Source organism: Pelodiscus sinensis, chromosome 3 (genome assembly GCF_052426305.1).
Source record: "Pelodiscus sinensis isolate ZL-2025 chromosome 3, ASM5242630v1, whole genome shotgun sequence".
Lineage (NCBI taxonomy): Eukaryota > Metazoa > Chordata > Testudines > Trionychidae > Pelodiscus > Pelodiscus sinensis.
This window is the reverse complement of record NC_143054.1, coordinates 29614928-29632249: the sequence shown is the minus strand read 5'-3', so window position 1 is coordinate 29632249 and position 17322 is coordinate 29614928. Positions and strand designations below refer to the sequence as shown.

Here is a 17322-nt window from a genome sequence, read left to right as displayed (position 1 = left end):
AATCCACAAGTGCCACCCATGCAGCTTCCATTGGCCACAGTTCCCAGCCAATTGGCTCTGCAGAGTTGGCTTTTGGAGAGGAGGCAGTGTGCAGATCTCCCTGGACTGCCCCTGTGTGTAGGAACGAGAGGAGGGATATGCTGCTGCTTCTGGGAGCCACAACGGGTAGCAGACAGGGAACCTGGCTCAGCCCTGCTGTGCTGTTGACTGGACTGTTAATGACTCAGTTGGCAGCGCTGACTGGAGCCGCCAGTCAAAAACCAGACACCTGGCAAACCTAACTAACAAGAACATAAGAATGGCCATATGGGGCAGTGGCCAGTGACAAGTGCCCCAGAGGGAACGAACAGAACAGGGAATCATCATATGATCCATCCTCTGCCAGCCATTCCCAGCTTCTGACAAACAGAGGCTAGGCACACCATTCCTACCCATCCTTGCTAATAGCCACTGATGGACCTATCCTCCATGTACTTATCTAGTTCTTTTTTTGAACCCTGTTAAATTCCTGGTCTTCACAACATCCTCTGGTAAGTAGTTTCACAGGCTGACTTTGCATTATGTGAAGAAATATTTCCTTTGGTTTGTTTTAAACCTGGTACCTATTAATTTCATTTGATGACTCCCCTAGTTCTTGCATTATGGGAACTTGTGAATAACTTTTCCTTATTTACTTTCTCAAGACCAGTCATCATTTTATGGACCTCTATCATATCCCACCTTAGGCTCCTTTTTTCCAAACTGAAAAGTCCCAGTCTTATTAATCTCTCCTCATATGGCAGCCATTCCAAACCCCTCATAATTTTTGTTGCCCTTTTCTGAACTTTTTCCAAAGTCAAGATATCTTTTTTGAGATGAGGCAACAACAATGACAGAGTGTTTTTGAGATGTGGGCGTATCAAGGATTTAGATAGAGGCAATAAGATATTCTTTGTCTTATTCTCTATCCCTTTTTAAATTATTCTTAACATTTTGTTTGTTTTTTGACTGCTGCTGCACATTGAGAGGATGTTTTCAGAGAAGTATCCACAATGACTCCAAAATCTCTCTCTCGTGGTAATAGCAAATGAAGTTTCCAGCATTTTGCACATATAGTTGGAATTATGTGTCCCAATATGCATGCCTTTGTATTTATCAACACTAAAATTCATCTGCCATTTTGTCACCCAGTCACCTAGTTTTGTGAGACTTTTTAGCAGCTCTTCACAGTCTCCTTTGGACTTAACTACCTTGAACAGTTTTGTATCTTCTGCAAATTTCGCCACCTTGCTGTTTACCCCATTCTTCAGACTTTTATGAATATGTTAAATAGGATTGGTCCCAGTACAGACCCTTGTAGGAAACCACTAGTTAACGCTCTCCATTTTGAAATCCTACCATTTATTCCTACCCTTTGTTTCCTATTTTTTAACCAGTTATTAATCCAGGAGATGACCTTCCTTCTCTCATGACAGCTTACTTTGCTTAAGAGCAAAGTATCTCCAGCAAGAGTTATAAGGGCACTTGTTTCTATTTCTTTTTAATATATAATTATATTGTGGTGCTCACAATGAATTCTGTAGAGTAACAAACATTGAACCCTTATAATTCAATACCCTGGGAGTCTAGAATTTGTCTTTTAGTCTGTCTGCACTTAATGGTGGTGTGTAGAATACATAAAGTGCAGGCCCCCTTTGTCTGGATATAATAGCAACATAGATGGTGAGGCACTGCTTATGTAAGTAGAGTAAAAAAACACCATAACTTTAGGGTATGAAGCTTACATGGCTCTCCATGTCTATGTAGTGAGTAGTGATAGAGATGTAGCCGTGTTAGTCTGGAGTAGCTGAAGCAAAATGCAGGACAATGTAGCACTTTAAAGACTAACAAGATGGTTTATTAGATGATGAGCTTTCGTGGGCCAGACCCACTTCCTCAGATCAAATAGTGGAAGAAAGTAGTCACAACCATATATACCAAAGGATACAATTAAAAAAAATGAACAAATATGAAAAGGACAAATCATATTTCAGAACAGGAGGGGGATGCAGGAGGGGGGGGAGGAAGGAAGGTAAGTGTCTGTGAATTGATGATATTAGAGGTAGGGAGAGTGGGATGTTTGTGAGTTAATGGTATTAGAGGTGATAATTGGGGAAACTATCTTGGTAATGGGTGAGATAGTTCAAACGTTTGTTGAGTCCTTTTTGGAAAGTGTCGAATTTTAACATGAATGACAGTTCAGAGGATTCCCTTTCAAGTGCAGATGTAAAAGGTCTTTGTAGCAGAATGCAGGTGGTTAAGTCATTGAGAGAGTGTCCTTTCTGGTTAAAATGGCAAGAAACTGTTTTCTCTTTGTGATCTTGTCTGATATCTGTTTTGTGGGCATTAATCCTTTGGCGAAGTGTCTGAGATGTTTGTCCAATGTACATAGCAGACGGACACTTTCGGCACATGATAGCATAGATTATATTTCTGGATGCGCAGGAATATGTGTTCTTGATCTTATAACTCACTTGGTTAGGTCCAATAATGGTATCAGCAGAATAAATATGTGGACAAAGCTGGCAACGGGGTTTGTTGCAAGGGAAGGTACCAGGGTTGGTATTAGTGTGGTATGTCCTGTGGTGGTTGGTAAGAATCATCTTGAGGTTAGGTGGTTGTCTATAGGAGACTATGGGTCTGTCTCCCAGAGCCTCTTTGAGTATGGTATCCTGTTCCAATATAGGCTGTAGTTTATTGATAATGTGTTGGACAGGTTTAAGTTGGGGGTTGTAGGTGATGACAAGTGGTGTTCTATTGTTGGTTTTCTTGGGTATGTAGTGAGTGTCTTCCACATCAGCACTGCTGTGTTTAACAATATAGTGTCCCACTGCTTCCTTCCACCAGAGCTTGTCATTACCATATGTGAATGAACAGTACAGCGTGGACACAGCTTGCTTTTCAATCATAATCAGGAGTGCTGATCAGCACCTGGTGACTAAGGGGTTAACTAATGCCTCCTGTAGCTAGCCAGGTATCGGGTGGTCAGCCAATAACAGTGCAGGTAGGAATTTCAAACTGGAAGAGAGGGTTTTTTTTTCCTCTCTCTCTTCTGTGTTTGAGAGGCAGAGCAGTTTCTTCCAAATACTGAGGGAGCTGGGAGACACTTCTCTCTCCAAGAATGGACTTCTTACAAGGTGTAAGTAGGGAAAAGTTTAGCTAGTCTGTCAGGATTTATTGTTTTTGGATATGGAAATAGAGTCTGAGCTTAAGTGGTTGTTTTCCCCTCTTTTGTAACTAAGCTTTTAGCCCAAGGACTTTCCCTGAGTATCTTTATCAATAAGTGGCTCTTCCCATCTAGCCACTTGACTATGCTTGCAACTGTAGCCTTTTTCTGATAATAAGTTTGTTTGTTTCTTTTTTTTTTTTTTTTAAATTAACTGGTATTGGTTGATCTTTCTGTCCTGGAAGGTTTGTGTGTGTATCTGCATGCCTGACTGAGGGTAGATACACAGGCTGCTGCTTGTTTTTCTTTTTTCTTTTTTCAAGCTCTTTTGAGGGAAAGAGCTTGGGGTACCCTTGGGGTTGGTTTCAAGTGTCCACCCCTGTTTATGGATTCAAAAGCACTTGATGGTGGCAGCGGATTCCCCAGAATCTGGGCATTAGGATTTTGGGGGGGAAGTTTTATACCAGAGCCTGTAGAGGCAAGGTTTTGGAGTGTTCTTGCGGGCCCCCACTTCTGCATTCATTGTGCCAGAGTGGGGAACAGCCTTGACACAGTGCATAGCCACACAGACTGGTAAAGCTTTGTGAACAGTTAAGTGCTGTTGTGGCAATGCTTTAATACAGCAGCGTGGTCATAGCAGCAGCTGTAGGCAAACTGCCTCTAAGAGGGGAGTAGCTAACAGTGCTGGGAGCATGGCTAGAAGCCTGTTTACACTGGTGCTTTACAGTCCTGCAACTTGCTGCTCTCAGAGAGAGGAGGAGTGTTTTTTCACACCCTTGAGGAAAAAAAGTTACAGCAAAGTAAAATGGCAGTAGACAAGCCCTTAGATACCACAAAAGAGTATTCAGGCTCTAATTAACCAGAGTAGATAATTACTAAGTTCTTATTTTATTTCTTTAGCTATCTGGGGATGGTAATGATCATACCTGGTATTTTCCATCTCTGCTTAGTCTGTGAAAAGAGATGTGCATAAAAGAGATGTTTTTCATGCACATTTGCATTTATTTTTATGCGGCATTTTATTTCAGCTACTGCAGATGCTTGACAACAGCCTGTGCAAAGACAAAATGATTTTCATGCATTTAAAAGAAACAGTACAGGGAATAAAAATGTAAAGACTGAATTCCCAAACAATTCTAATGGAGGCTTATGGGATCTACTGAAATTAGAACCATTAATATAAAGGTAAAACAGGACAAATTTTGCCCTCAGATGTGCATACAGAATTCACGTGGACATGAAATTCCAGCAAGAATGAAAGCAGTTTTCTTTCCTCTTGGTTTTACCTTTTTACACTACATGCAGTAGGAATGTAGTTCTAACCCAAACCCTGCATTGTTGCTAGGATACAAAATGTATTTCAGTAACACTGCCCAGGTATTTGACAGTGTGATGTCTTTCTCCTATTTAGTTGCATGGGTTTAAGTAAAACACACCCTTTAACAGTGTCTGTACTGCAGCAATGAACAGTACCTGTCCATTTGTTCGTGAAAACTGTGTTTAAACATACAGCACACACACGGTTTGGGTTTTGTTATTTCACAATGAACTACATCGGTGGTGATTTTCCATTAAACATGGTGCTCTGATAGCCAACAGGAGCAGAAATGCTGTCTAGGGAATACTCCCTGAAAGAAGGGGTTCTTTTCCCAGAGCCCCCAGTGTAAATGGGCCACCAGGAATGAGAAGGAGACAGTGTGACCACAGTGCTGTGGTCTTAGCTATTCAGTATTTCCAGTAATCTATGGGAAGGAGAATAAGTTGTGGAAGCTCCGAGGCTGCTCTACCTCAGTGGTTCTTAACCAGGGGTGCAGGGCTGCCAGAGGTTTCAGGGGGTCCTCCGAGCAGGGCCAGTGTTAGGCCTGCTGAGGCCTAGGACAGAAAGCTGAAGCCTCACCACATTGCATGGAAGCCTATGGCCCTGAGCCCTGCCACCCGGGGCTGCCCCCAGAGCAGCTTAGCTTTGCAGGGGCCACTGTGGGATGGGGACCCAGGAAATTGCCCTGCTTGTTATCTGTAATGCCAGCCCTGGCTTTTATGTGCAGAAAACTAGCTGTGACACAGGCCTCAGAATGAAAAAAAATTGAGAACCCCTGCTTTGTACTGGAGGCTCAGTAGGCCCCTAAGAGCCCATAAAAGAGGGGGTGCAAAGGTTGCTGCACCACCCTATAGCGTTTTCCTCCTCACATGCCTGCCCCACATTCCCACTCCTAAGTCAGTCAGACTGATGGTGAATTGTTAAGGTGAAGCTGAAGGATGGATTTAGGTCATGTCTACAGGCCAAATTCTCATTTCAGTATACTGGGTAAAAGATGTTACTCCAGATTCATGCCAGTGTAGCTGAGATTACACTCGGGGGCTAGGACTTTACATGCTCCAAGTGAATGATACTGACATTTTTGCACTGAATTTTCTTTCTACAATCCAACATTTGGGGCAGAGCTTTTGTCTAAAGCCATATGGCTTTGCACCATACAACAGAAAAGCAATTGTGGGTTTAAAACAATTATTGATAATTAGTCCTGAGATTGACATGGCAACTAATAGTACTGGTACTGCAGGTTGAACCTCCCAAATCTAGGGCTCCCTGGTCCGGCAAGATCTGTGGTCCGGCATGGTTGTTGCTGGACCAAAGAGCCCCAGAAGCAGGAGCCAGTGGGGTTTGTGGAGTCCTGGCTGGGCCAGCAGTGGCTAGGCAGGGGAACCCTCACATCAGTGGGGCCAGATAGCATCGGGGAGCCTCCCCACCACCAACAGAACCCCGGTATCAGTAGTGTCAGGCAGCTGGAGAGCCCCTGGCAGTGGGGCCGGTGACAGCCGGGGAACCCTCCCAGTAGCAGCAGGGCTAGGATGGCCAGGCAGCCCTGACTGGGAAACCCCTGGCGGCAGTGGGGCCAGGCAGCGGCTGGGGAATCCTGTCAGTGGGGTCAGGTGGTGGCTGAGGAGTCCCAGTGCCAGCAGGGGAACCCCAGCATCAGTGGGGCCAGGCGGCATTGGGGAACATCTGCCCCAGCCAGGGAATCCTGGGAAACCCTTAGTGGCAGTGGGGTTGGTGGCAGTGGGGCAGCCCTGGCTGGGGAACCCCTGGAAATCCTTGGCGCAGCAGGGTGGGGAGCCATGGCCAGGATGCTTTAGCAGGACAGTGGCAGGATGGGGAGCTCCAGCCTGGGGAGCCCCAGGGAGAGGAGCTGTCAGCAGGGCAGCCAGTAAGGGAGACTTGACATTCTCTAGTCTGGCAAATTCCCTGGTCTGGGTTGGCTCAGATCCCAAGGTGCCGGACCAGGGAGGTCCACCCTGTACAATCCTGATGTCCTTTGGGAGTCTGATTTAGCTCTTTATTTTTCATAGCAGCCAGAATGACTGCATTGTGTTTTGCAAAAAGGTAATGATTATAAAGGGAGCAGCAGCCGCAACACCTATAATTAGGTTGCCTAATCTTTTACAGCATAAAATATTTTGGGAACATTTTCTGAAGAGCTCCAACACCTCAGTGGTTTGCTGCAGGATTTGAAATTTGTCACAAATTTCTGGGACTAGGAAGGTGCCTTTGATTAAACTTGAGTCAGGACTGACAATGGAGCTGGAACAGTTGCCTGGGGGCCCAACAATTCAGAGAGGCCTGGGGCTCCCAACTGTTGTTGTAGCGGCAGCAGCTGGAGCCCCGGGCCCTTTAAATCACTGCTAGAGCACCATGCTGCAGGCTCCAAGAAGCATTAAGGGCTGGGAGGAGCATGCCACCCTCTGGGCATCACTGAGGGCTGGCGTGGTACGCTACAGCTGGCACTCCAGACTGGCTGCCCCCAGCCCTGCCCCTTCTACTCAAGGCCCTGCCTCTACTGGGAGTGGGAGCCACTCTCCCCTCCCCCTATCCCCACACTTTGCCCAGGGGCCCACAGAGGCAATCAGTGCTCTGCCTTGAGAAAATCTCTTTGTATCTAGCCAGGCTATAAACTGCTGAGAATTACCATTGCCTTTCTGTATTTTACATACCAGAATCCCTTAACATTCTTTTAGCAGTTCACACTCAGGGTGGAAGTTCTATATGGGCAGGCAGAATGGATTCCCCTCCTGTTTTGCCCCATCCATCAAAATATGAAAGCATAATGGAAGGTGTACTGCCCTGGGAACCAGAAGACTATTCATTCTAGACAGGGTTCTACCAGCTGTTGTTGTTAATTCTGTGTTCTTACTAGCCCTCATAATCATGAAAGGCCTCAAAGGTTACCTAAACTGAACACAGAGCCCAGATTTCTAATACAGCTCACAAGAGACTTAAACACAAAAGCAGGTGATCTCATGTTTGTCCTTGATTATGTTATCTGTAAAATGGACACATATAAACCATCAATTCAGTGTGTTAGTCATCCTTCTCTAGAGACTGGTCTGTAGATAATACAGTCTGCCAGTAACAAAAGTAGTTCTTTCTCTCAAATGGCAATGGCCTATGCTGAAGATTTAATACTCAAGATTTAGTGAGAAATGTGTGATGGTGGAGGGAGGAATATTAGGCTGTGTCTACACTGGCATGAATTTCCGGAAATGCTTAAAATGGAATACTATTCCGTTTTTCTGGAAAAGGAGCGTCTACATTGGCAGGCTGCTTTTCCGGAAAAGCGTCTGTGGCCAATGTAGATGCGCTTTTCCGGAAAAGAGCCCCGATCGCCATTTTTGCGATCGGGGCTTTTTTCCGGAAAAGACTACTGGGCTGTCTACACTGGCCCTTTTCCGGAACAGTGTTCCGGAATAAGGACTTATTCCCGAGTGGGAGCAGAATAGTTTTTCCGGAATAGCGGCTGATTTTGTACGGTAGAGCATCGTTGCTTTTCCGGAAATTCAAGAGCCAGTGTAGACAGCTCGCAGCTTATTCCAGAAAAGCAGCTGATTTTCCGGAATAAGTGGCCCAGTGTAGACACAGCCATTTTGTTTCACTTAATGAATTCTATTTTTGTTCTTTTTTCTTAAAAAGCACAACCTAAATTAGAAACTACATTTAAAAAAAACTGTTAAGAATATTTTGGTTGAAAATTAAATGTACTACTCATTTATGAAACAGTAGACTTAAGGGAGCACAAGCAACAATTTTTAATTTTATGGTCTCATATGATTATTTCCTCCAGACCTCGGCTTCATTCAATGCATAGGATGGATGGTATTCATGGGAAAAAAAATCCAGAGGAGTGTAGTGAAGGAGAAGTTTGACCAGGATTTCCTCTTCATTTGACCTAAAAGTTGGAAGTCTGAAAAATGAGGTACTAGATGTGTCAAGCAGGGGTGCAATTACTGTGGTATTCAAAATTAATAAGATTTTGTTCTAGTGACCCTTTGCCTTAATTGCTTGTCTATAAAATGGTAAAAATAGTACTATGTTATGCCACGGAAGAGTTGTAAAGATAAATAATTGTTTGTGAGGCTAACACTAGGATACTGAGCACCATATACACTGAATGAGGAAGGATCCTACAGAACAAATAGTATGAGATCATGTAAATAAACACTCATCGTGGTGCATATACACAAGGCGGGCAAGGTTGCCATTTTGGGAGCCATGCATACCTGGATGCTGCTTGCTTTTCTTCCTGTTCCTCTATCAAGGAGCAAGGGGAAACGACACAGATTTGGTGAATTACTTCTCTGTTCCTCCCTTCACCAGCCAGGATTGAGAAGAATGCACACAAGCTATATAGTTTCCTCTTGCTTCCTGACAGGGGAATAGGAAGAAAAGCAAACAGCATCCCTAGATGCATGGCTTCCCCCCCCCCCCCCCCCCGAAATGCCATCCTTGAAGGTGGGCAAATTAAGTTTGCATGGGCAACCATATTTCTGGCATTTCCTAACTTTAACTTTATCTGAATATAACATTTTTAGATGTAATATGCATAGAGATTTAGCAATACAACTCATATTGATATTACTGAGAGTCATGGGCTGACTCTCAGCATGCTACTGAGAGTCTATCCCACAGAGACGAGATGAAACAGACACTAGTAGATTCTTTCAACAGTGAGATCCTGATCAAACAAGATGCTGAGCACTTTCTATGGAGTACTGAAGTGAATGGGAGTTGAGAGCGCTTAGTACCGCAGAGAATTAGACCCTCTGGCCATCCAAGTGAGCTAGCAAGGACAAGAGTTACTTTGAATACTAAGGATAAAGAGCAACACAATTGTAATAGGGTATACCTCTCTAGCAAGTACCAGCCCTTTGGGGACTGGCTAAGCACTGTTTCTGCCTCAGAGTCCAGTCCAGAGCACAGCCCTTCAGCTGAGTGAGTTACAGCAACCCAGACGAAAGAATGATGCTTCTACAGCCCACAAAAGCAGAGTCCTAGGCCTTAGAGAAGCCAAAGAAGGGACAAAAAGAAAAATCTCCTTTCTGAGAGAGCCTCAGGCAGCCCCGGTGCTCAAGTTTTCCCTGGTCAGCAGCCTCTGTTTCCAGGGACTTCTGAGTTATGGCCTTGCTCCTTCAGCCCCTCTGCACAGAGCAGCGATTCTCCCTTTTAAGAACCTACCCATCTTCAGGCATGACAGGCATTACAACTGTGGTGGGTTGAGGATGATTGTGTCCAAAGATGGTGTTTAACTACTTCCTGACTGAGATAGTAATCTAAAGGCCTCTAGCTGCCTTAGCAAAATCACTAAAGCATAATGAATACAAATAGCTAACTGCGCAAATGCATCCTAGAGAAGGCACACTGAAAACCCCTAATAAAATCACCTTTCACATCCCATTGTCTCAAGACATCATATGCAGACAATAAATATAGTAGATGCAGACAATATAACATATGACCTACTATGCTCTTAAATCCTGCCATCATATGTGGTAAAATGTCATTTCTAATAGGAAACTAGTAATCATATTCAAAGAATGAAACAGTACAATTCACTGAGTTGTATGTAAAGCTAATTCTGCATATCACATTAAATCAACATAACAGGTGCAGCAACAGAATAAAAATAATTCTTTATTTCTTTTGCATAACACGTGCAAAATTTTGTTCATTACAGAAATCTTATCTGGATAGCATTATGTGTAATAGAAAAAGAATCTTTATTCTCAGCAGTTTTAAAGAAAAATCCGTGCAGACAAATTCTATGTGACCATTTTCTATCGTCATAAAAGAATCTTCACTTTTGTATTGCATGATTCAACCTGCTGTGATAAATCTCACTAAGGAAATCCTGCTGTGACCCAGAGCTTAGATATAAGCTTTAAAAAGAGAGAGAGAGACCCCACAGTGCTCTCCAAGCAATAAGAAGCTCAAGACTCATTCCTGACATCAAACATCCAGGAAATCAGATTGCTTCAGTTTAAAAAAAAACACCATTTTTAAATCAAGAAATTTGTGACAATGTATATTTTTCATCTTCAGTAATAGGTATGAATTGCAATTTACTTCATCTTTACATCCATAATTTTAAAGCTAAGAAGTTCTTGGAATAGATCAAGCACAGCTCCCTGCCGCTACTAGCACAGCAGAAACTACAAAGCCATCAAAAAAAGAAAAAAACCCTCCAAAATGACTTCATATTATTGCTGTTTGGCAAAGAAGGAAGAGCTGAAGACAGACATTTGCCACATAGCACATCTCAAATGCAGGCTAATGTGACAAATCGCTGGGAATGTGTGCAATAACAAATCAATAAATAAACCATCTCAATCCAAGAGGTAGCCTGGAGAATGACATAACTGTCACAGAAAGCCTGAGCACTTCAGCCTTTCCACCAATCATGCAAATTATTTAGGTGATGCCACCTGTCACAGGGCAAAAAGCAAAATGACAGAGGAAGAAAAGTTCACCACAGGCTCAGCTTTAAACATGCCACTACCCTCTCCAAGCATGGTTTTATTGCTGGGTTTCCCGTTAATCCAAATTTACCCCCATTTTACAAAAGTCCCAAGCTAGATTCTTTTTGTGCAATCTTATAAGCAGTAAACTAATACAATACAATAAAAAAACCAAAAACAAATGTATAAACTAGGCATGGTAGCTTTGTTTGATTCCCCAGACCTCCCTGTCCTGGCTTTTAACCAGCACAACTCTCCCCTTCTAGGGCCTAGAAATGTTATTGTGACTGAACACAGCTATCAACAAGAGCTGACCATAGTTTAGTAGTCAGTATAGACCAGGACAGACTATATTCAACACTGTCAGCTAAACCTCCTTAGGGTTTTAACATGGCTGAGTGACATGACATGATGCTAAACATGGTTTGCCCTACTGCTAAGTCACATTCAGTCCTGGGTCAGCTAATGTGATTATTAACAATTGTGTTTAGAAAGAAAAAGTCTGTAGGGTGTGTAGACCAAATCTGAGTGCAACACCTTTCTTTCATAGTGTTGAATTTGTCCTCAGCAGGTAGTGTCTACCTGAGCTGCCTCTGAGCTGCAGCTGCAAATTAATCCCCCATATCTCAAACCATTGATTGGTTTGGCAGGACCCCTTCTTAAAGACCTCAGTGGGACGTGCCCTTCAGTGAATGCCAGATGACCTGTACCACTGCAGAGGATTTATTACTGCACTTCAGATATCTAAAAGAAGAATTATAAAATGAGAATCAGTGGAAATCCCATATTTATGTAAACTTTGTGGAAACTAAAACACATTCAGAAAAGTGGCTGCCTACAGCTGCGCACTGAAGTAGAAGGTACACAAATATATTCTTTTGTATCTGTTATAATTTATCCCCTGCCAGACTGCAAATCAGTGAGATCCGTAAGGGGCGCCAGTGGGGAAAGCAATCTTGGGAATCAGCAAAAGGACAAGAGTAAAGTTACATGTAAGGGGACTGTTGGCACCTTACTAAAACTCATTGGGGTTTTTGGTTGGCTACCTTCCAATGTCAAAAACAAAGGGGAAGGATCCTTGAGAAATCAGGATCCTGAGACCTACAGACCCCAGGAACAATGGGAAGAGGTCAGCTCTCCAGATCAGCCTGATTGACAAGGCAGGCAGCCCAATAAGGGAGTGAGAAATCTAGAAGAGTGTTTTATCCTCTGTGCTCCTGCGTGAGGTGGGTTTTGCTGGGGCTGAGTGGGGCTGAGCTAAGGAGACAACATGTGCCTGAGCTGAGCTGGGAAGCAGAGCTGCAGCCACAGACCCTAAGCCACAGTGCACAGGGTAGATACATGCTGGGAGGAGAGCTGCAGCTACAGATCATGAGACACAGCGCAGAGCCAGAGTGCAACCCTGTTATCACAAGTAGCCCATTCTTTAGTTTTTTTAAAGTCCCAGAGCCTGGAATCTTGTGATGACATGAGGCTCTCAGGTTTGGGCTGCACTTGAAAGTTATGTCATCAGAGCTACAGCCTTCAGGGGTGTAAAAAGCACTTTGTGATAGCCCTAGCTATACTGATATCACCTCCAGTATGACCACAGCTAGCAGGATGAAACAAAAAATACATTAGAACTGGAAAAAGTTCAGAAAGGGGCAACAAAAACAATTGGGGGTGTGGAACAGCTTCCATTATGAGGAGGGATGAAAACTAGTAGGATGTTTCGGCTTGGGAAAGAGGCAACTAAGGGGTCTATAAAATCATGATATGTAGAGAAAGTAAATAAGGAGGTATCCTTTGTTCCTTATAATACAAGAACTAGTGGGCACCCAAGGAAATTAATAGGCATCAGGTATTGAATAAACAAAGGGAAGGATTTTTCACAAAAAGCACATTCATTCTGTGAAACTCCCTACCATAGGTTGTTGAGAAAACCAAGACTATAACTGTTCAAAAATGAGCTAGATACCTTCATGGAGGAGAGGTCCGTCAATGACTATTAGACAGGTATGGTGTTCCTAGCCTCTGTTTGCCAAAAGCTGGGAAGGAGTGACAGGGGATGAATCATTTGATGATTACCTGTTCCATTCATACCCTCAGAAGACAGGTAACTGGGCTAGTTGGACCTTTGAATTGACCCAGCATGGTCCCTCTTATGTTCTTAGGTGATCAGAGAAATGGAAACCCCCACCTTATGAGAGGAGACTCAAGAGCTTGGCTTGTTTTCCCTAACCAAAATCTGAAGTGAGATGTGATTGTACTCTGTAAATACATCAGCTGGATAAATACCAGGGAGGGAGAGGAGGTCACAAGAACAAACTGGACCCAAAAAATGTAGATTTGAAATTAAACAAAAATGCTAACCATTAGAGGCCTGAAATTCAGAGACCTTCCAAGGGGGCACATTGGAGTGGGAGGGAGACAAAAAACCTACTGGGTTCAGTACTAAGCTTCCTAAGTTTATGGAGGGGCTGGTTTGATGAGGCTGCCCACAATGGCATGTAGCTGATCTGTAGGGCTACGTCTACACTGGCCCCTTTTCCGGAAGGGGCATGTAAATTTCATGAGTCGTAGTAGGGAAATGCGCGGGGGATTTAAATATCCCCCGCGGCATTTAAATAAAAATGTCCGCCGCTTTTTTCCGGCTTTTAAAAAAGCCGGAAAAGAGCGTCTACACTGGCCCCGATCCTCCGGAAAAAGTGCCCTTTTCCGGAGGATCTTATTCCTACTTCAAAGACAGTAGGAATAAGATCCTCCGGAAAAGGGCACTTTTTCCGGAGGATCGGGGCCAGTGTAGACGCTCTTTTCCGGCTTTTTTAAAAGCCGGAAAAAAGCGGCGGACATTTTTATTTAAATGCCGCGGGGGATATTTAAATCCCCCGCGCATTTCCCTACTACGACTCATGAAATTTACATGCCCCTTCCGGAAAAGGGGCCAGTGTAGACGAGCCCTAGCTGTTGGAGGTAAATATCCCCAATGGCTGCTGACGTGGGAAGGGCTCTGAGTTTACCAAAGAATTTTTTCCCAGGCATTTGGCTGGTGGGTCTTGCCAAAGTACTCATGGTCTGACTGAGCCCATGTGTGGGATTAAGAATGAATTTCCCCCGGGTCAGATTTATCAAGCTCTTGAGGCTCACCCTTAATGTCATTACCTCACAGAAACTTCCCCTATTATCACCCCTATGTCATTACCTCACAGACACTAACCTTCCCCCCTCACCCCCACTCTCTTCTAAAATTTGATTTGTCAATTTCACATGCGTTCATTTTTTTTTATTGTATCACTTTGGTGTATATGGTTGTGCCGATTTTCTTCCACATATTGATCTGAGGAAGTGGGTCTGGCCCACGAAAGCTCATCACCTAATAAACCATCTTGTTAGTCTTTAACGTGCTACATAGTTCTGTCTTTTGTTTCAGCTAGACCAGACTAACATGGCTGCATCTCTACCACTATAAGTGAGGGAAAGTTGCCTTCTTCTGAAGCTTGGGGCATGTGTCATTGGTGGGTTTTACTAGTATAAATGGTGGATTCTTTATAACTTGACATCTTCCAATTGGCATTTGTGGTCTTCAGTAATTCAGCCACTGATGGCGGGTCTTTGACAGGAGTAGACAGATGCAGTTCTGAGACCTGCAAAGTTCGGGAGCTCAGACCAGATGATCATGATGGCCCCTTCTGCACTTACGAGTCTGAGTCTATGACGTGTCCTGATCCCAGGTCTGACCCATGGCTCTGAAACCTGTTCTCTGACTGCCCCTGCTCTGATACTAAGCATGACTGTCCAAGGAGGCTTTGTTTGAGAAGTGGTTTTATTATGCCAACAGAAAAACTCTTTCTGTGTGGGATGCATTTATGCTAGGGGGCTGTGCTCACACAGCTATATTAACATTAGGGATGTGATTGTGTACCCTAATACACAGTTAACCAATAAGCCTCATTGTTACATGCAGCCCCTCCCTCTCTGCCCACTGTGCTGGGAAGAGGGGGAATGGAAGTTGTTGCTCATGGCAAGCTGGATTAAAAGCCAGCTCCTTGTGAGCACTTACCCTCCCCCTGTAAATGTGTAACAGCTAAACGTTTCAGTGGTTGCACATTTACACAAATAAACACATTTTAACATCCCTTCTTAAGATAGGCTATGTGTGTAGACGCCCCCTTGGCTTTCATGTAAAAAGTGTTTCAAGTCCTCAGGTTTGCAGAGAAAAGGGCTGAAAACATGACCCTAGGCTCAGAAAGCAGACACATAAAAAGACCCCAAATCAATGTTTTGTTTATTTTTCTTTAATCTCATTATTTTAAGACAGTCTGATGATTTTTGTTATTTGGCTCCTGATGTTGGTCCACCTGAGTTTGGCCATGCTCCCAGGATGAAGAACTTTGCATCGATGTAGCTAAGTTTCATTTGTGCTGTTCCAGGAAATGAAGAAGGGAGCAGTTGGCAGGAGACTACAGAGTTAGTAGAAGGTTGGATAAAATCTGGCGGATACAAGTGGCAGATGGACAAAATATTTTTGTTCCTGGGTAAGTAACAGATGTATTTATACACAAGTATGTACAAACAAGTATCTGGCCAATTGATGCCAGGGATGTTGATGTTTGACAGGCACCATGCATCTGGGTTTTCCTGGACATGACTTCCTTTTGGTCCTCTAATCTCCATCCAGGCCGATCTTTGAACTATGGAAATTTTCCCTGAGAATCTACAACTACTTTCTGGAAGGTGTGGGATAGGGTCTGCCAAGAACTACTCACCGTGTTGGACCTCAGGATTGTAGAGGAATCCCCTAGTGCAGCGTTTCTCACACTGGGGGTCCCACCCCAAAAGGGGATGGCAAGGTGAGTGCAGAAGGGACACTTGTAGGGTCACCATACATTTGGGCTTTCTCAGACATGACCTCTTCACTTCTGTGCCACCTTCATGGCAGGGCTACACTGGGTTCCACCCTCATTTCTGCCCTGTCTCTCACGGTGGCTGTGATCTCCCCATCAAGAATGGCCAGATAGGGGAAAGGGAACTCCTGTCCCTGTCCAGGCTGGCTAAACTAGCAGCTGGGAACCCCAGACTCGTAGCAGCAAGGGGAGATCAGATTTTACATGCAGGGCAGATTTCACAGCTTGTGACACGTTTTTCATGGCTGAGAAATTGGTAGGGCCCTACTCATAGAGTCTCAGGAACTTTTTTCCCCATAGTGGTCTGCACTGGATGGTAGTCTCCATTAGAATGGTCTGGCCATGCTTTGAAAACCAAGGGGAGATCTTTGATTCACTGTTTTGCTGCTTCTTTTCAGTCCAGCATCATGGATTAAGGGTACTGGCAGCTCAAACTCAGGTTTTGGTGAAAAGCATGATGAGGAGGCCCTCTTGGTCTTTTCAAGTCTTCTGTAGGTCCACATAGTACAGCCTCTGTCTTGTTTCTCTTCCGTACATGGCAGATTTCATCAGCAGCTGCCCTTGCCCTATTCGTAACCTTAAATTATCTTTGCCACTTGGCCAGGAGATTGGACTTCAAGGTTGGTAGCAACAATGAATCCTCTCACTGGGTTTAATAATCACATTGGCCCTTTGTTGTCGGTCCGTTCCTGGCTCTGAGATTACAGCAGGTTCTCCCACAACAAAGCCTGCAGGGGCTCCAAGTTTCCCCTGACAGAGCATGTATTGCACCACTTTGGTCATTCCTGGGCCTGTCACCTCCCATGTCTGGTGGAGGAGATCTAAGATCTTGTGGGGCCGCCTCCTATATAGCCGTATCAGTGAGGATAAGAGGAGGCGTGGGATCGACCAGGCTCAGTGACTGGGATCAAAGGCATTGGCCTTCCAGCTGATTCACCACTTGAATTTCGGATTCACAGACTGTAACACAATGTGCACTCCAAGGTCTGTTCTTCCATTCCCACAAAAGGAAGGGTCTGTAGCCCACCTCTGGTTCCTGTGAAGGGCTCAGGGCTTATTGTGTCTCTCCCCTCTTCTCCCCTCTGGTGGAGGGAAATGAGGCCTGGGTCCCCTTCCCACCCCCTAATGAAATGGCTGATTAGTATGGGAGGTTGGGCCCTGCCTCTCTACTGGGCACATGGCCACATGCTCATCCAGGGTCTGCCGGATGTTCCAGTAAAGGGTCTGTAGCCTTAGCAATGGCTGGTCCCTGCTTTTAGGCTTGGGGCAGCTGCTGGTGGCAGAATCTCTCCTGCAGCAAAGACTCCTGTTGCACATTTCCACAGCCCCAGCTAAGTCTCTCTCCCCTCAGAGCTGCCTGGCTCGGTGAAGTGGTGCGTCAGTGAGAAGGTGCATGCCATGGACAGATGGGGAGATGATGTGGCCCCGGTTTGCTCATCTCAATGGGGCTTGCAGTCACTCCTCATT

At 44.5% G+C, this 17322-nt stretch overlaps 1 long non-coding RNA gene across 1 annotated transcript; it reads left to right on the top strand.

Annotated features, from left to right (window-relative positions):
• The first annotated feature begins 3078 nt into the window (after positions 1 to 3078).
• LOC106732057 (uncharacterized) lies at positions 3079 to 15797 on the top strand. The gene is made up of 4 exons (XR_001368301.4): positions 3079 to 3157; positions 8302 to 8433; positions 15382 to 15486; positions 15630 to 15797. It is a non-coding gene; the product is annotated as an uncharacterized LOC106732057 (long non-coding RNA).
• The last annotated feature ends 1525 nt before the right edge of the window (positions 15798 to 17322 follow it).